Source organism: Lissotriton vulgaris, chromosome 6 (assembly GCF_964263255.1).
Source record: "Lissotriton vulgaris chromosome 6, aLisVul1.2, whole genome shotgun sequence".
NCBI classification, from domain to species: Eukaryota; Metazoa; Chordata; class Amphibia; order Caudata; family Salamandridae; genus Lissotriton; species Lissotriton vulgaris.
In genome coordinates, this window is record NC_141694.1 from 46,000,783 (window position 1) to 46,020,273 (window position 19,491).

Here is a 19,491-nt window from a genome sequence, read left to right on the forward strand (position 1 = left end):
GCACAGAATACATGAGGGGTTAATGAAGAGGTGCGGGTACAGCACAGAGTACACAGAGGGGTTAATGAATAGGTGCAGGTACAGCACAGAGTACACGAGGGGTTAATGAAGAGGTGCGGGTACAGCACTGAGTACACTGAGAATTTAATGAAGAGATGCAGGTACAGCACAGAATACACCGAGGGGTTAATGAAGAGGTGCGGGTACAGCACTGAGTACACTGAGAATTTAATGAAGAGATGCAGGTACAGCACAGAGTACACCGAGGGGTTGATGAAGAGGTGCGGGTACAGCACAGAATACATGAGGGGTTAATGAAGAGGTGCGGGTACAGCACAGAATACACGAGGGGTTAATGAAGAGGTGCGGGTACAGCACAGAATACACCGAGGGGTTAATGAAGAGGTGCAGGTACAGCACAGAGTACACCGAGGGATTGATGAAGAGGTGCGGGTACAGCACAGAATACATGAGGGGTTAATGAAGAGGTGCGGGTACAGCACAGAGTACACCGAGGGGTTAATGAAGAGGTGCAGGTACAGAAAAGAATACACAGAGGAGTTAATGAAGAGATGCAGGTACAGCACAGAATACACCGAGGGGTTAATGAAGAGGTGCGGGTACAGCACAGAGTACACCGAGGGGTTGATGAAGAGGTGCGGGTACAGCACAGAATACATGAGGGGTTAATGAAGAGGTGCGGGTACAGCACAGAATACACGAGGGGTTAATGAAGAGGTGCGGGTACAGCACAGAGTACACCGAGGGGTTAATGAAGAGGTGCAGGTACAGCTCAGAGTACACAGCGGGGTTAATGAATAGGTGCAGGTACAGCACAGAGTACACGAGGGGTTCATGAAGAGGTGCAGGTACAGCACAGAGTACACTGAGAGTTTAATGAAGAGATGCAGGTACAGCACAGAATACACCGAGGGGTTGATGAAGAGGTGCGGGTACAGCACAGAGTACACTGAAGGGGTTAATGAAGAGGTGCGGGTACAGCACAGAGTACACCGAGGGGTTAATGAAATGGTGCGGGTACAGCACAGAATACACCGAGGGGTTAATGAAGAGGTGCTGGTACAGCACAGAATACACGAGGGGTTAATGAAGATGTCCCAGTACAGCACAGAGTACACCGAGGGGTTAATGAAGAGGTGCGGGTACAGCACAGAATACACAGAGTGGTTAATGAAGAGGTGCAGGTACATACAGAGTACACCGAGGGGTTAATGAAGAGGTGCAGGTACAGCACAGAATACACAGAGGGGTTAATGAAGAGGTGCGGGTACAGCACAGAATACATGAGGGGTTAATGAAGAGGTGCGGGGACAGCACAGAATACACGAGGGGTTAATGAAGAGGTGCGGGTACAGCACAGAGTACACCGAGGGGTTAATGAAGAGGTGCAAGTACAGCACAGAGTACACTGAGGGGTTAATGAAGAGGTGCAGGTACAGCACTGAGTACACTGAGAGTTTAATGAAGAGGTACTAGTTCAGCACAGAGGGCACCGAGGGTTAATGAAGAGGTGCAGGTACAGCACAGAATACACCGAGGGGTTCATGAAGAGGTGCAGGTACAGCACAGAGTACACCGAGGGGTTAATGAAGAGGTGCGGGTACAGCTCAGAATACACCGAGGGGTTAATGAAGAGGTGCGGGTACAGCTCAGAATACACCGAGGGGTTAATGAAAAAGTGCAGGTACAGCACAGAGTACACCGATGGGTTAATGAAGAGGTGCGGGTACAGCACAGAGTACACCGAGGGGTTAATGAAGAGGTGCGGTACAGCACAGAATACGCAGAGGGGTTAATGAAGAGATGCAGGTACAGCACAGAATACACCAGGGGTTAATGAAGAGATGCAGGTTCAGCACAGAGTACACTGAGGGGTTAATGAAGAGTTGCGGGTACAGTACAGAATACACTGAGGGGTTAATGAAGAGGTGCGGTACAGCACAGAATACGCAGAGGGGTTAATGAAGAGATGCAGGTACAGCACAGAATACACCAGGGGTTAATGAAGAGATGCAGGTTCAGCACAGAATACACAGAGGGGTTAATGAAGAGGTGCGGGTACAGCACAGAATACACCGAGGGGTTATTGAAGAGGTGCGGATACAGCACAGAGTACACTGAGGGCTTAATGAAGAGGTGCGGGTACAGCACAGCGTACACCTAGGGGTTAATGAAGAGGTGCGGGTACAGCACAGAGTACACCTAGGGGTGAATGAAGAGGTGCGGTACAGCACAGAATACACTGAGGGGTGAATGAAGAGGTGCGGGTACAGCACAGAATACACTGAGGGGTGAATGAAGAGGTGCGGTACAGCACAGAATACACCGAGGGGTTAATGAAGAGGTGCGGGTACAGCACAGAGTACACTGAGGGGTTAATGAAGAAGTGCAAGTACAGCACAGATTACACCGAGGGGTTAATGAAGAGGTGCAAGTACAGCACAGAGTACACTGAGGGGTTAATGAAGAGGTGCGGGTACAGTACAGAATACACTGAGGGGTTAATGAAGAGGTGCGGGTACAGCACAGAATACACTGAGGGGTGAATGAAGAGGTGCGGTACAGCACAGAATACACTGAGGGGTGAATGAAGAGGTGCAGGTACAGCACAGAATACACTGAGGGGTGAATGAAGAGGTGCAGGTACAGCACAGAATACACTGAGGGGTTAATGAAGAGATGCAGGTACAGCACAGAATACACAGAGGGGTTAATGAAGAGGTGCGGTACAGCACAGAATACACTGAGGGGTTAATGAAGAGGTGCAGGTACAGCACAGAATACACAGAGGGGTTAATGAAGAGATGTAGGTACAGCACAGAATACACTGAGGGGTGAATGAAGAGATGCAGGTACAGCACAGAATACACAGAGGGGTTAATGAAGAGGTGCGGGTACAGCACAGAATACACGAGGGGTGAATGAAGAGGTGCGGGTACAGCACAGAATACACAGAGGGGTTAATGAAGAGGTGCAGGTACAGCACAGAATACACTGAGGGGTTAATGAAGAGGTGCGGGTACAGCACAGAATACACTGAGGGGTGAATGAAGAGGTGCAGGTACAGCACAGAATACACGAGGGGTGAATGAAGAGGTGCGGTACAGCACAGAATACACTGAGGGGTTAATGAAGAGGTGCAGGTACAGCACAGAATACACTGAGGGGTTAATGAAGAGGTGCAAGTACAGCACAGAGTACACTGAGGGGTTAATGAAGAGGTGCAAGTACAGCACAGAGTACACTGAGGGGTTAATGAAGAGGTGCGGGTACAGCACAGAATACACAGAGGGGTTAATGAAGAGGTGCGGGTACAGCACAGAATACACCGAGGGGTTAATGAAGAGGTGCAGGTACAGCACAGAATACACAGAGGGGTTAATGAAGAGGTGCGGGTACAGCACAGAATACACGAGGGGTGAATGAAGAGGTGCGGGTACAGCACAGAATACACGAGGGGTGAATGAAGAGGTGCGGTACAGCACAGAATACACTGAGGGGTGAATGAAGAGGTGCAGGTACAGCACAGAGTACACTGAGGGGTTAATGAAGAGGTGCTAGTACAGCACAGAATACACTGAGGGGTTAATGAAGAGGTGCGGGTACAGCACAGAGTACACTGAGGGGTTAATGAAGAGGTGCGGGTACAGCACAAAGTACACTGAGGGGTTAATGAAGAGGTGCGGGTACAGCACAGAGTACACTGAGGGGTTAATGAAGAGGTGCGGGTACAGCACAAAGTACACTGAGGGGTTAATGAAGAGGTGCGGGTACAGCACAGAATACACGAGGGGTGAATGAAGAGGTGCGGTACAGCACAGAATACACTGAGGGGTTAATGAAGAGGTGCGGGTACAGCACAGAATACACGAGGGGTGAATGAAGAGGTGCGGGTACAGCACAGAATACACGAGGGGTGAATGAAGAGGTGCGGTACAGCACAGAATACACTGAGGGGTGAATGAAGAGGTGCAGGTACAGCACAGAGTACACTGAGGGGTTAATGAAGAGGTGCTAGTACAGCACAGAATACACTGAGGGGTTAATGAAGAGGTGCGGGTACAGCACAGAGTACACTGAGGGGTTAATGAAGAGGTGCGGGTACAGCACAAAGTACACTGAGGGGTTAATGAAGAGGTGCGGGTACAGCACAGAGTACACTGAGGGGTTAATGAAGAGGTGCGGGTACAGCACAAAGTACACTGAGGGGTTAATGAAGAGGTGCGGGTACAGCACAGAATACACGAGGGGTGAATGAAGAGGTGCGGTACAGCACAGAATACACTGAGGGGTTAATGAAGAGGTGCAGGTACAGCACAGAATACACTGAGGGGTGAATGAAGAGGTGCGTGTACAGCACAGAATACACTGAGGGGTGAATGAAGAGGTGCGTGTACAGCACAAAGCACACTGCAGGTTTACAGCAGAGCCCTCCGCTCAAACCCCTGCCTGTCTCCGCTGTCCCCTTTCTGCTTCCACAAGTCTAGATATTAACAATAGTAAAAGTCTGTTGAGTGTGGCCTCGTCCCCGACCTTCTTTCAGGAGCAAACCATAGTGGCGCGTTTCTAACTTATTTATTTATTTATTTATTATGCAATTTGTATCGCGCAAACTAAACCCGAAGGTGTCAAGGCGCCTTAACTTAGGGCTACAGAGTTATTTTTTAGCACTTTGCTGAACGGTCATTAAACTGGGAATAGCTGCTTTTCATCGAACTTTTTGTCGGCTCAAATGCAGGGCATGTTCCCTTAAAATAAGCGGCGAGATGCTGCAGGCACGCTTAGTTTTTGGGCTAAATGGAATGACCAGAAGCAGCATTTCTTCCTCAAAGTGCAAATGTCAAATGAAAAAGTCGCGGCCTTTGAAATCCCAGCAGCCTCCCCTGGTCCGGCTCCGGCTGGAGTCAGACCCTCCAGAGAACGGAGTCGTTGCTGCAGAGGGGCGGAGCTGTCCAGGGTGCTGAGCGGTGGCGTGAAGACTTGTCCGCACCGACCTGCACCGAGGGCGGGGATGACGCATAGACGCAACGTCCACAGGATAACCCCGGCCCCGACGTTCACTTTGGTCGCGGAGGGCCCCCTACCTTGTTATTGAGCATTGCTAAAGTCTATAAGCCTGGGTCTAATGTGCTAACAGGTGCAGTTAGACCTGTCCGGTACAAGCATTATTTCTGCAAGCGGCTTGCAGCGACTCTCAACCTTCGCACTGCGTGCCTTGCATTAGAGACGGAAGGATACACCCTAATAGCCAATAGCAGAGAGTGAGATTATTTTTCTGTGAGTTTAATGGGCAAGTGATTAACAATGCCGCAAAAAAATATATATATATAAAGCTAAGGGTCGGAATTGGGGACTCAAAGCCTGTCTTTGTAAATATAGTGTTTTCAAACTCAGACTGAGACCAGTTTGCTATGGTCAGGAGCGGATACTTCTCCTTAGCCACATATTGTTTGATGTGTTTAAGGTAGACATCGCCTCCTTAAGAATATTTACAGATATGTAATGTACATTTTTTGTCATACCTGGTAAAGACCACGGTCTGGGCGCGTGCTGCCTATTTCCAGAAGAGTCGCAGGTGCAGTACAATGTACTCCAGCACACTGTATACTATACATTAATATATATATAGTATTGACTGCTTGTTCATTAACCTTAGATACTCAAGGCCCAGCTCGACAGTCAGCGTTTGAATTTGGCGCGCTTGCGAAACGGTGGACATGTTTTAAGCAACTCTCTTCTGCACTGCTAACATTAATGTGGGCTTCAAGCGCCTAGACTTCTCAATGACCGAAGAAGAGCTACCTCACAGCTGTAAGCTGTGCAGAGACTCAAAAGACGAATCTTCATAGTGCACACATTAAACTTCCTAAAACCCAGCAGTGTGTGCGCTATGCACAGTTTTATTTCTATACCAAGATTTCATTTGGAAAGACTCCCACTAAAAGAGAGTGTATTTCCCAGCAGATGTGCCACGTGACCAGATCAGGCCTTCACATGGAAGTAAGGCATCAGTAATCCTTCTGATACTGATGGAGCGAGGCTGTGACAAAAATGTTTGTGTACCCCTCGTGAAATCAGTTTCTAATAACTATATTATGTATTAATCGAGTGGCATGTAGTTCTAACCAACGAAAAAGAAAACACACACAAAAAAGTACACGTGGCATACTAATTTGCTTGTGTTGCAAATCGTAATACATTAATCATGTGAATTCGTCACACTAATATAGTGCAATAATGCTTCTAATTTAACAAAGCGTTGCATGTATGCTTATAATAAGTATTCATTGTGGCAAAAATAAAGGAGAATGGTAAGAAAACAACGCATCTTTGTAGTTTAAGGCTAGGCAACTACTAACGGGGTAAACTTAGAATGGTGTGAGGTGAACAGAAGCACTTTACTTCGAAATCTAACCTTTAATTGTGTTTGTTTCTATAATAGTTCCCGTTGTGGCCCATGCGGCCTAATTAAAAGATGGAGGGTTTGCGAGCCTCCGAGAGAGTGTAATTCTACGCATGCGCGACTGTGCTCGAGAGATGTACGAGCAGCCTGTGCCTGGGCTACTGATGTCAAGGTCAGCTTTGAGTTGTGAGCCTGGGAAAATTTGCCGAAGTGTTGATATAAGGACAGGATGAAAGTGTTGCAAACATGAACAATTATGATCGTATGAGAATTATGGAAGTGGCTTTGCAAAGTTCGGACAATGAGGAGATGAGGTGATCTTCACCACCCCTCGAATGGACCAATGAGAAATGAGTGTGGACCCTACAGTTTCAAATTTTAGTTAGTTAGGGATAAAGGGTATAAAAGAAGCCGTTTGGAAGAGAGAAAAAACCTTGCTTTTGAATTATTTTCGCACCACGACACTCTGTCGGACTGATCGATATTTCTGGGTGCAAAGACTTTGACATTTTACCTGACTTTAACTTTTGACGGGGTCAGAGTCCTGATGGGAGGTGAACATCGGGGAAGATAGAGAGGCTATGGTTTTGGGAACTTGTGTCGTTTAATCCTGTTTTTCCTCAATGATAAAGAAGATGGGTAATATGTCTTTGAATTTTCTTATTTCTGAACTATTCTGCTAATAAATGTAAACTAATTGGATTTACTTTATCCATTATTTTGAAGTGATCAAAGAAATGTTTAACAAATTTTCTGAATAAAGATTAAAAATATAAGCGTAAGGTCATTCTAGAAGACTTAAAGAGAAATAAAATTAAATAAAATGGAGAACTAAGCGGGTCTTGTTGTCCATCAACTGATCTCAGTAGCTGGTCCATCGGCCAAACAGTGGGTGCCTTAAATGCTGTTTATGAGATTTAAATACCATGGTGAAACCAATGAAATGCATATGTATATAATATATAGAATTTAAACTGGTAGATGAATTTGTGCACTCATCCTCTGGTTCTTCGCTGATCTTGGGAGCAGTGTGATTTGTGTGAATGAGTGACTCGCGGTGCTATGGGCCCCACCGACGAGTGAACCGTGATAGCTCCTGGGGTTTTCAGTGATGGTTTGGAGGGTTGTTTGAGAGCAACGCTGGATCAGTTTTCTTGGTAGCAGGAGTCTGGTTGCTATAGATTAGTTTGGAAAAGCAATGTATAGATTTGACAAGGTTAATGTATATAGAGTTCTGATGTATCGAAATTATGACTAACATTATATGTTGAGTCTGTATTACGTTATGTGTAGTCGGAATTTTGAAGCTTCTGGGAAGTAGGAAGCTGGTTACTCTGTATGCAGGCAGAGGGAAACGTGTGGAAATTGAAGTAGGACATTACACAGTCTGTTTCAAGGTGATAATATCGTTGTGTATTACAAGTTAGGAACATTTTCCGTGTGAAAGTGGTGAATGTATAGTGAAGGACACCTGTAAAATCTTGGCTCTAAGCACAGGAGTCAAATGTACTCTGATTAAAACTTAGCCCTAGGAGAGTAGCAGAGTTGTTACCGGAGCTTGAGAGATGGGTAAAGTAGAGGGAAGTGCTGATTTTTCGGCAAAACTAAAATTCTGTGGTAGAGAAGAGGTAAGCACTACCGACTGGAAATACAGAATTCTTGCAAGTTTGAGAAAACTATCACTTTGGTTTTAGCGAAACAGACGAATGGAAATGTTTTATGTGGTTACTGACTGATTTTAGTTGTAAAAAAGTGTAAATACAGTGTGCCGATAAATTTTGTAAAGGAGGGGTCAACAGAAGCTGCAGAAGCCGAAGTAGGGCTGACGTCAAAAGTGTTGCGCTGGGATAGGTCCACGTGACTAAAACGTTTTGAGCGCGGATTGGTGCGTTTGCAAGAGCTGTACAAGCATAGGTCGAAGTGATTGTGACATACTCTGTTCTGATTGGTGCGTTAGTGTGAATTGCGCTGTGATAGGTTGGTGCAGCCAAGCAGTCTGAGAAAGAGCGTACGATTGTTTGGAAATGAGAAATCGACAGGAGAATGGAGTTTTATTACGGAGAAGAAAGGGAGAAACCTACATGGTTAAAGAAATTTAAGAACCTGTTTAATGATGGCACTGCCAAGATTCCTCTACTCCCTACAAAACTACCCTGACAGTGTCCCGCAGTCATATTTTACGGCCGTGGAAGCCGCACAAACAGATCTCCTTTGGTCGGGCACACCCAGTATATCTTTACAGAAATTAACGTTGGGATGGTTCGACGAGGGTATAGCGGTCCCGGACATCCGCAAGTATTACTGGGCCACACACCTCTCGGCCATCAACCAGGGCACTTACTGCGACGGCGATGACCCAGGATACGGAATGGACCGATGGCTCCTTCCAGGCGGGAACTTTGAGGCGGCGCTTTACTCAAAACCTGGTAGATATTCGCTCACAGGGCCAACAAAGCACTCAGTTCAAGTATGGCACACGGTTCAGCGCAAACTGGGATGGGCCAACACTCTTACAATGGCTACCCCACTGTGGGTCTCTGAGAAGCTAGGCAACCTGGGCCTCACCAAAGGGTTTTGCAACTGGGATCTAATTGGCATTTCCCAAGTCAGAGACCTATGGGGTCCTGAAGGAGTTAAGTCATTTTCCTCACTCCAAAGCACGTACAAACTCGCACAAACAGAATACTTCAGATACTTGCAGGTCAGGCACTCCCTTCAGAAGAATATTCCACCAGGGACCACACCCCCAAAAGCCTCCCCTCTGGAGGATAGGCTGCTAGATGGACACCTCCCAGAACATGCAATTTCCCTCACATATAAATTACTCATGAACAATTCTCCAGACCCGCTGCTAGCTCTTAAAGGGAAGTGGGAGGCTGGCGGACTAGAAATAGACGATGAGGAGTGGAGAAGTGTGCTTGCTTCCACTAAGGAAGTGGCTATTTCAGCCAGGCTTAGACTCATCCAGCTCAAAATACTACACCGGTTTTATATTTCTGGCACACGACTGAAGCTGATGGGGCTCAGTGAGGAGGGTCTTTGTAGAAGGGGATGTGGGTAGGTAGGAACCTTCATTCACATTGTATGGGAGTGCCCAGTGTTATAGGCATACTGGAAACGTGTGATGCGATGTATGCAAAAAGTGTGAGGTGTGGAGCTGCGAATGAAGGATAAGCGGCACCTCTTAAACATCTGGAGGCCCACGGACCTACCAGCAAAGGGGAGGCTATGGGTTACCCTAGGACAAACAGTGGCGAAGCGCAACATTGCTAGGCTGTGGGGGGCAATCAAGCCTCCGAAAATTAGCTCCTGGCAAAAAGATATGGACTGGTGCATGCTCCAGGAAAAGACAGTGTACATGGCACGAGGATGCCCTAAGAAATGGGGGGCGGTGTGGTCAAGCTGGAACGATTACAGAGGGAATATCTGTGAACCCCCCCAACTTTTCCTTACAGACGGGGAGACGGAAATGTGAATTGCTTCATACATGCTAATGTAATCACTCTAAATAGACCGTGAACTGTCGGCTCTGTGTTCTCTATGGTGCACTGTAATAACTGTATTGCAAAACTCTGTTTACCACCACTTGTTCTAAGCTGTTAATAAAAAGATTTTTTTTAAAACAAACCTTTTTTAAAAAGACGAGGAAATAGTTCCCAGAGAGGGAAAATTGCTTCCTCCGCCTAAAACGCCTGCATCATACATGATGACAAAATATGGCTATCACACCTGTATTTGGTTAGAGAATTGGGTAAGATATACTAAGAATGATGAAGCATTGGCATTTCCAGAAGTAGGTTCATTTAGTACCGCGGTGTTGCGAAATTTGAGAGAGTTGATGACAAAGCTTAAACCAAAACCTAGTCCGACTCATTTTGAGGCATTGGCAGAATGGGAAGATGAGATGCATGAATTGGAGCGAGAAAGATTTGAAGGGTTCAGGGAACCAAGGTGTAAGTTAGAGGTTTATGGGGAATGTCTCATGAGAGTAGAATGAGAAGATGGAGAAATGCTGATATGTGGGACGGAATGTATCCGGTGAGAACAGTTGATGAAACGGTGGGACGGAAATGTACGGAAAAGAGGAATAATGTGGAACCGGAGAGAAAGCTTTATGGGATCAGTGATACAGAGGATGAGGTGTTGGAGGAGATTTTAAATAGAAGACCCCCTCCATATCAACCGAGTTCTGTAGTAGTGACCCCAAATGCACCACCAATGGAGACTAGATCTACTGGTACTCCAAGGCGGTTTTCTGAAATAAGGAGTAGTTCTGATAAAGGAGAGCAGAAACCTGAAGAAAATCCAAGTACCTCTGAACTTATGCGATCCACAAATGAGTTGACTGAAAAGATACAGGAACTCACTAAAAACATAGAAGCTGTGACTGTGCCTGTAACGATAGGTCCTGTAATTCCCGTGTTTGAAAATCAGAGGATAAAAGAACCATCATTAACAGTCCCTTTGAACCAAAATTTACAAAAAGTAAGAGAAAAGGTTTACCCAGATTTGTCTGCATTTTGGAATACTAGTTGCATGACGCCACCTGAATTTACCATAAATCAATGTCTTCCGTACAAGTTTCTAACAGGTGCAGAATCGGAATCAGTAACATCCCAAAGGAGTGTAGATAAAATTGATTTGACAAGAACCCCAGTAGGACCAACAGCAAAAGAGTTGAGTGATTGGGTTGCAGGCGGAATAGCCATGTCTTAAGTTTTTTTCGAAACACAGTCTCTGAGGGACACTTCCTTAGGTCAACAGTGAGGTTATTCCAAGCTTTGGCCGCAAGGAATCCAAAGGAACTCCCACCTGCCCGCACATTCCGCACCCTAGGCACGATCAGCTTTGCTGTGCCCAGGGACCTAAAGCAGCATTCAGGTCTGTAGGCTTTAAGAAGGGGGTGCAGAAAGCTAGGACCTTGTTTGTTGAAGATCCTATAGGTGAAACACAAGGCCTTAAAAGTAATTCTGGCCTATATGGGCAGACAGTGTAATTTCCTCAGAGCCTCTAAAACCAGGGCCTGCCTAGGGATGTCCAGTATTAGGCTGGCTGCCGCATTCTGAACCTTCTGCAGGATGTGCATTTTTTCTGGGTCACCCCCAGGTACAAGATGCTGCAATAGTCTAGACGCGACGTAACAAGAGCCTGTATAATCGTCCGTCTAGCCTCTACTGGGAGAGTACCAAAACAGACGCCAGCCTCAGATAATATCTGTTCAGACAATGAAAGGGAGTCATTGAACCACACTCCTAGGTTCTTAGCCTTAGCCTTAGGGGTCAGGGGAGGGCCTATCTCCTCCGGCCACCACAAGTGTGACCAGAGGGAGGGTTGCTTACCCACCACCATCACCTCCTTCTTTCCCGCTTTCAGCTGCAAGCAGCTGAGTTTCATCCAGTCGGCGAGCTCCCCTAAACAGGCCTTAAACTTGGCAGCTGTTCCTGCCTCCTCTTGCTCCAGGGTGACAATCAACTGTGTATCATCAGCATATGAAACCAATTTTACCCCATGTCTCAGCACAATATTTGCCATGGGGCGCATGTAAATATTAAATAGGGTAGGGCTGAGAGCCGAACCCTGCGGCACCCCTTGCAACAATGGACAGACTCTGGATTCAAATGGATGCTGGAGGACCTGGAAAGACCTGTTCTCCAGGTAGTTTGTGATCCACCTCCATATCACTCCGCCAACCCCGGCCTTCCGCAGCCATTCTAAGAGCCATTCTCAGTTTTAGAGGCAGGAGGGGTGTACGCTGTGCCCAAGGCGCTCAAATGCAAATACACAAAGCGTACAGATCCCAGCACATTAGCTTCAGCCCAATAGAAGCGCACAATTCTTCACCTTGGTTCTTGATCGGGTGGACGGCTCTACGCTGCGGGCCGAAGTTGCGGTGCCTTCCAGAGGGTGGGGTGGCACGGAGACCACGGGGTCACTCCTCTGTTGGTTGGCTGTGCTCCGGGGGACGCAGGCTCATAAGGGCAGAGTCCTGGGGTCCTGGAGAGGGGGCAGCTGCTTGAGGTCAATCCAGCGGTGTTTCTCCAAAGGGGGGGGGGGCGAGTGCCGATGCAGGCAGTCTTTGTGGTGTGTTCCACGGCTCGGGGCTCAGGTTCACGTTAGTTGGACCAGTCAGTCCGTTCTTACGGTGCTCTCCTGACTCGTAGCAGCAGCTCACGGTGCTTGGCCCAGACGGGGCAGGCCTTTGCGGTGTGAGTTGCATTTGCAGGTGTCCAGGAGTCGCGTTGCTCGGCGGGATGAACTGCATGGGCTCTCAGAGTGCGGGACAGCATCCCTGTTGCACTCAGGTCTCTGGGGTCAGTGCTGAAGGAAAAGTTCACACCAGCAGCAGCTTCCTTCTTTCAGGGGGTTAGCGCCCAATGTTCCTGAGCCGCAGTCCAGGGGGCAAGTTCACAAGCAAGCCCTTGGAGATTGTCAAATGCACAAGTTGAATTAAAAGTCCTTCAGTCTTTTCTTCCTCTCTCCTTCTTGCAGCAAGGCACCCACCACAGGCCAGTCTCTCAGGATTAGAGACAGTACTCCTCCATGTAGCTTTCCCAGGTCCTTCTCTTCAGGCAGAGTTTCTTCTTGGCGTCAACAGGATCTGATCTCTTAGGAGCCGGGCTCCTACTTTTATAGGACATTTCTTTTGTTCTTGCAGGCCAGGGGGGCTTTGCCTAATCCAGTCAGTCTCTGAGCACTTTGTTTTGCAGGCTCTGGTTTCTCTTTTCAGTGTGCAGGGCAGGGACATCAGACGCTACGCAGGAGGTGGAGCCAGCACTGAGTTGACGAGTACAGCCAGGAGCACTTTGTTGACAGTCTTCCCTCTTCCTGGACCAGGTGCAGGGCAGAGTCATCAGTCACTCCCCAGGGGGCGGAGCAAGCATTGTTGTGGCAGAGCACAGCCCTATTCAGAGTCAAGGGGCACTCCCCCCACCCATCCTAGTGTAATCCCTCTATTCACCACCTCTCATCCCCAGCCCTGTCACTCACAGAAACCAGACAGCAGATACACATCAGAGCAGAGGCGGGCTGAAATGGTTAGGCAAGCAAATGCTAACTTTCTAAAAGTAGCATTTGCAAACACGGGATATTAAAATAAGCTTTACTAAAAGAAGTATTTTATTATTCTGAGTTCAGGCATACTGAACTTGACTTCCTACCATGTTCCCTGAGCCTGCTGGGATTATAGAGTGTAATAATTCCAGCAGCCCATTCTGGCCTATGAGAACAGGTAGCCTTACAATAGTGAAAAACGAAATTGGCTGTAATTCACTATTAGGACATGCCACACACATCAGGGTTTGTCCTACCTTATGCTTACAATGCACCCTGCCCTTGGGCTTACCATAGGGGTGACTAATATGTACTTAAGGGAAGGTTTAGGGACTGGCAAGTAGGTGTACTTGCGCAGTTAGCATGACAGTACCAGACTGCACGCAGGTCTTGCAATGGTAGACCTAAACAAATTTTACTAGGCCGCTTCTGTGGGTGGCACAACCAGTGCTGCAAGCCCACCAGCAGCATTTGTATTTACAAGCCCTGGCACTCCTGGTGCACTTTATAGGGGACTGACAGTAAACCAAATAAGCCAATCATGGAATCCAATCACATATAACAATTTACTGTAGGGAGAGCATATGCGCTTTAGCACTGGTCAGCAGTGGTTAAGTGCCCAGAGTCATTAAACCAACAAAAACAGGTCAGAGAGAATATTGGAGGAAGGCAAAAAGTTCAGGGATGACCCTGCCAAGAGGGCCAAGTCCAACACATAAAGAAAGAGCCTGAAACGCATACAGAAAGAGACTGAAACCCATACAGAAAGAGACTGAAACGCATACAGAAAGAGTCTGAAACGCATACAGAAAGAGACTGAAACGCATAAAGAAAGAGACTGAAACCCGTACAGAAAGAGACTGAAACGCATACAGAAAGAGTCTGAAACGCATACAGAAAGAGACCGAAACGCATACAGAAACAGACTGAACCGCATACAGAAAGAGTATGAAACGCATAAAGAAACAGACTGAACCACATACAGAAAGAGTATGAAATGCATAAAGAAACAGACTGAACCGCATACAGAAAGAGTATGAAACGCATACAGAAACAGACTGAACCGCATACAGAAAGAGTATTAAACGCATACAGAAACAGACTGAACCACATACAGAAAGAGTTTGAAATGCATAAAGAAACAGACTGAACCGCATACAGAAAAAGTATGAAACGCATACAGAAAGCAACTGAAACTCTCAATGACGATGCAGCAGCTTGTATCATAGCTCTTCGCCGACTGTTGTTGACTTCACAGCTTGACGCCCAGGCCACAAGCTACCTTTAGCGGACTGAACCCAGTCTTGTATCTGCCTGCACTCCATCATGTTTGGCCTGAACTTGTGACTTGGACCCGGTCTACTGCACCAGATAACTGGGATTAGGACTTTTTGCTTTTTAGCGCTTGAGTTCTACAAAACATTTTAAATTGCATGTCCGAAATTGTAATAATCGAATCTTTGTTTTTTTAGTGTCAAATATTTTTATTCATTTTTTCTATCCTCATGTTTTATTGGTTTTAACAGTGCATCCATTATATACCTCCATTCACGTCAAGGCCCATATTTATCAAAATTTCATGCAACACAGCAAGCCACCTTGTTGCGCTGTGTGTAAGGGAGAGGGCAGACAAGTGCCATATTTAACAATATAGGACACATTCCTTCTCTCTGCCTGCACTGGTGCACAAACTGCTGCCTATCACCAAAGCACACTCCATTGCACCAGTGGCGCCTCCTCCACTAAGTCGGGTAGCAAAAAAAGGAAAAAATAAAATGATATAATCGGAATGTTATTATCATTTTATTTTTTCCTCCTGCTGCATGAGGGGGCGGGGCGGGAGGGGCTGCAGGGGAGGACTGGTAGACACTCCTGTGCGCAATGACAGGGCAAAACAGCCTGAATGGAGAACATGCCCACACCTCTAGATCCTGGCTGAGCGCCATGTCATGGTGCTCAGACCAATCACAATGCTCCATTGGAGCGTTGTGATTGGCTTAGGGGTGGGAGCCTGTCTGGCTTCTTCCTGTTCCGACCTGGAGTCAGACACAGGCGAGCAGGAGAAACATGGGTAAGTTTTGTTTATTTATTTATTTATTTTAATTTAAGAAGCCCGTGAGCACCTCCACTGCGCCTACACCCCCACCCGCGAGCCATGCCGGTCTCCCCTGCCTTGCACTATGGTGCAAGGGGTCCTGGATTTTAGGCAGGATTTTTTTGTGCACAAAGGGGCGCCTTTCTGCACAAAAACAATCCTCAGAGTAGGGAGAACAGATTTTGAGAGGGAAAACCGGGACACACCAGTCATCAAAGAAGGCTAATTAATGTCTTTAGGTTTACTTTTATTTCTAGCCTGACTCGATTTTTTGCAGCCTTGTAAATATGTAGACGCTCACATATATAAAAAGCAAATGTGTGTGTATGTATGTATAGATATGCCACACATTTTCAAGCCACATGTAAATAACATTAGCTACGGCACGACCTGTACCCCGAAGCACCCCCCACTCTGCCTCCGTATCTGCTGCAGCATGCAGGCAGCCGACCTCCTCCTGCGCTACCTGAAAGAAACAAACAAATTGCTTAAGGAGAGCATACCTGGCCGTTCTCTTTTCAGTATGAAATTACACTTGTTCCAGAAACTAGAACGTGTATTTTTAAATTAAGGAAAGTGTCGGGATACAGGGCAGTGGTGGCTTCTTCGAAGTGGGGGTGGTGGGCCGGGGGAGGGGAGTTGGATAAGAAATAAAAGATTTTAACTTACCCTCTTCACCACCGCCGCTCGCCTCTCCTCCGTCCTCACTCTGCAGCACCGGAAGCACCCAGGATCCCAGCCCCTCCCAGCCAATCATGGCGCTGCATCCAAGAAGGCCGGCCAAACACTCATGCACACTTTGGGAGTGCAAACACCACTCTTCACTGTGCTCAGCCCTGCCCTGACCTGGCTCCAATCCCTCGCACAAAATAAATGATAATAAAGGCTTATTAATATCATTTTATTTTTATTTTTTGCACTGCTCAAATAGAGGTGAGGCGACACGCCTCCGCCTTAGCAGAGGAGCCAACACCCCAACAATTCTCTGAAAACCAGGACTGTCCCGGGAAATCCGGGTCGTCTGGCCACCCATCCTGAGAGGCATTTTCCTCTTTCTAAGTGTGCTGTAGAATGCAGCCACTAAGAAGGAGGAAACAACAGGGACAAATAAAGATATGTTTCCTTGTTACGGCTCTGGTGGGGAGGCGTAGAATTCTGAAGGTTTCCCAGCTCTACCAGTGTTTTATAAAAAACTGGGAATCCAAAGGTGGATGCATGAAAACACCCACACGGCACCCATAGAACGCCTCCCTGCCGCAGAGTAACGAAACCTTGCGCTACTCTGGATTTATCAAGGCACGCGGCCATGCAAGGGGGCCTTGCATGGTTGACAAGTCTCATTGGGGTTCTGCATTGCCTTGCGTCCCCCTTGGAGGGGCAAGGGTGATGCAAAACCTTGATAAATATGGGCCTCATTTTTTGCCCAGTGATTTGGTGGTGCACCATATCCCCACCGTTGCCCCCATATTTGATGGCATTTCTTTGGACCCCCGCTGGCTGTGGATACAGACTCTTCTTGCTTAGTGCACCGGTCCATCACCAGCCTCCAATCAGTCCAGGTTGGAGGGTCCGAGGAAGTCTATTTACGTCCAAGGTTCCATTTGGCGACAATCGAGCGGCCGCCCCGACAGTGCACTGTCTCCCCGAGTACCTCCCACATGCTCCAGGAGGCCCAATAGCAGCCGCGGTCCATGCAGGTAACAGCGCTGTGGTGGTGAGGACGGGTGGGGGGAGGTTTTGCGGGAAGATGCAGAGGGAAAATTAAATAAATAATTAATTTTCCGTCTGCATCGTCTGTCGGAATACCCCCGTCCAGCCCCACCGCCACACCGCTGTTACCTGCCTGGACCGCTGATGCACAATATGGCCATCTTTGGGAGAGTTCAACGGTTCTCGCCAGCTCCTGTTAGGGGTATGCAATCCGCTTCCATGGTGAGACAGGTCATGCGTAAATAGTGTGGCTGGCTGAGTCATCTGGAGGTTCCACAAGACTATAATGGTGTTTACGACGGTACAACGCAGGTAAATACATCCTTTGCCAGGCATATTTTAGCACGCATGTTTTTACCGCGAATATGCGTTTACAATGCATGCCAATACCATGCATTGTTTTTAGATTTTAAAACAATGTATTTGTGGGGGAAGACCGGGGCGTACATGCCTCTCATAACTCTGTATCATCCAGGGCACCCACCCACCGCAGACTGATTGAAAGGGCCTGGGGGGTGCAGCAGGGGTCGTTGGGTGTCCGCCCTGATTCCTTCGGAAGCGGACGCTCCCCACGACCCCTGGTCCCACCTGGGTATCGTTATACTGCTGCATTGTGCTGCTGACTTACTCTGCCACATAGAAATCGTTCTGGTGCCTGCGCTGCTCGCATTGCCTCCCTAGCTGCATCTGCCATTATAGTGCTCGCTATATTCAGCTGATTTGAAATCGTGTGCTGCTCGCTTTGTTTGGCCTTATTTAATTTGCATTGCCTCTGTAATTATTTCTTATGGTTGTAGTGATTGCCCGCTTTGCCTGCATAAGTGTGTAGCCTGATTGTGCCAGTGCCCCTGCCGACGGCGTAACCCTGTCTGTGCCCGACCGTTCCGGTTTCGTTTTGCCAGCCATTTTGTTGTTGTTGTGCATCGGAGCCCGTCCCCTCCACCACGATCCCGCCTCCCAGCTGCTCCTCCCTCGCCCCTCCCCCTCCACTATCCACATATGACTGAGGCCTTCGCGCGCAGCGGTCACGTGCAGCGGTCACGCTCAGCGGTCGCGCCCCATGTGCGCCGAAGGTGCGCCAAAGGTAAGCCCGTCTACGCCCGTCCGCGCCTGGACCGCGCCCAGCGCCAGACCCCCTGGTCCTCGCAAAACCCACTCCTCCCACATTACATATGACGCTGCTACCCTCATTGCCCTTAACCCTGGCAGCAAACCACAATGCTGCGAAGCTGCCCCAGGACACACCCATGGACCCTTCGCCTGCCACTCCTGCAAATTCGCCTGCGCCAGGACCCACACCAAATCCACGAACTCCAAACAAAGCTCCCACTCTAACCACCTAAAGTGCATCCTTCTGAACACCCGCTCGGTCCACAGACACGCCACTGAACTCTGGGACCTACTCGACACTGCATCGCCGGACGTCGCCTTCCTTACAGAAACCTGGATGAACGCATCATCAGCCCCCGACATCGCCATAGCCATCCCGGACGCTTACAAGATCATTCGAAAAGACCGCACCAACCAAACAGGAGGAGGCATCCATAGTCCATAAGAACACCATCTGAATCACGACCAGCTCCGACCATAACCTCGCGACCGCCAAACACCTTCACTTCCAGATCCACACCGACGCCAGGACCACACTTAGAGGCACCCTCATCTACAGACCACCAGGAACCCGCACACAATTCAATGAAGACATCACTGACTTCATCAGCCCACATGCCCTCACCTCCGAGAACTACATTCTACTGGGAGACCTCAACTTCCACCTGGAAAATAAAAACGACAGCAACACCTCCACCCTTCTCGACAACCTGGCCAATCTCGGACTCAAACAACTTGTTGACACCCCCACCGACCTTGCCGGACACACGCTCGACCCTATCTTCACCTCCAGCAAACACATCTCCTTTGATCACACCACAGCTCTCCATTGGACGGACCACAGCTGAGTTCACTTCAGCTACAAAAAGACCACGACCCACAACCCCCCACAACCTATTCCTCGAAGAAACTGGAACAAAATCACCACCGAACAACTCTTCACATCGCTTAACCAAAACCCTCCTGCCATATCTTCGGACCCAAACCAAGCTGCCACCAAACTCACACAATGGATCACCCACAGCGCTGACGAATTAGCACCCTTGAAAAACCACCATATCAAACAAGGTAACAAAAAGGCCGCCTGGTTCAACGATAACTT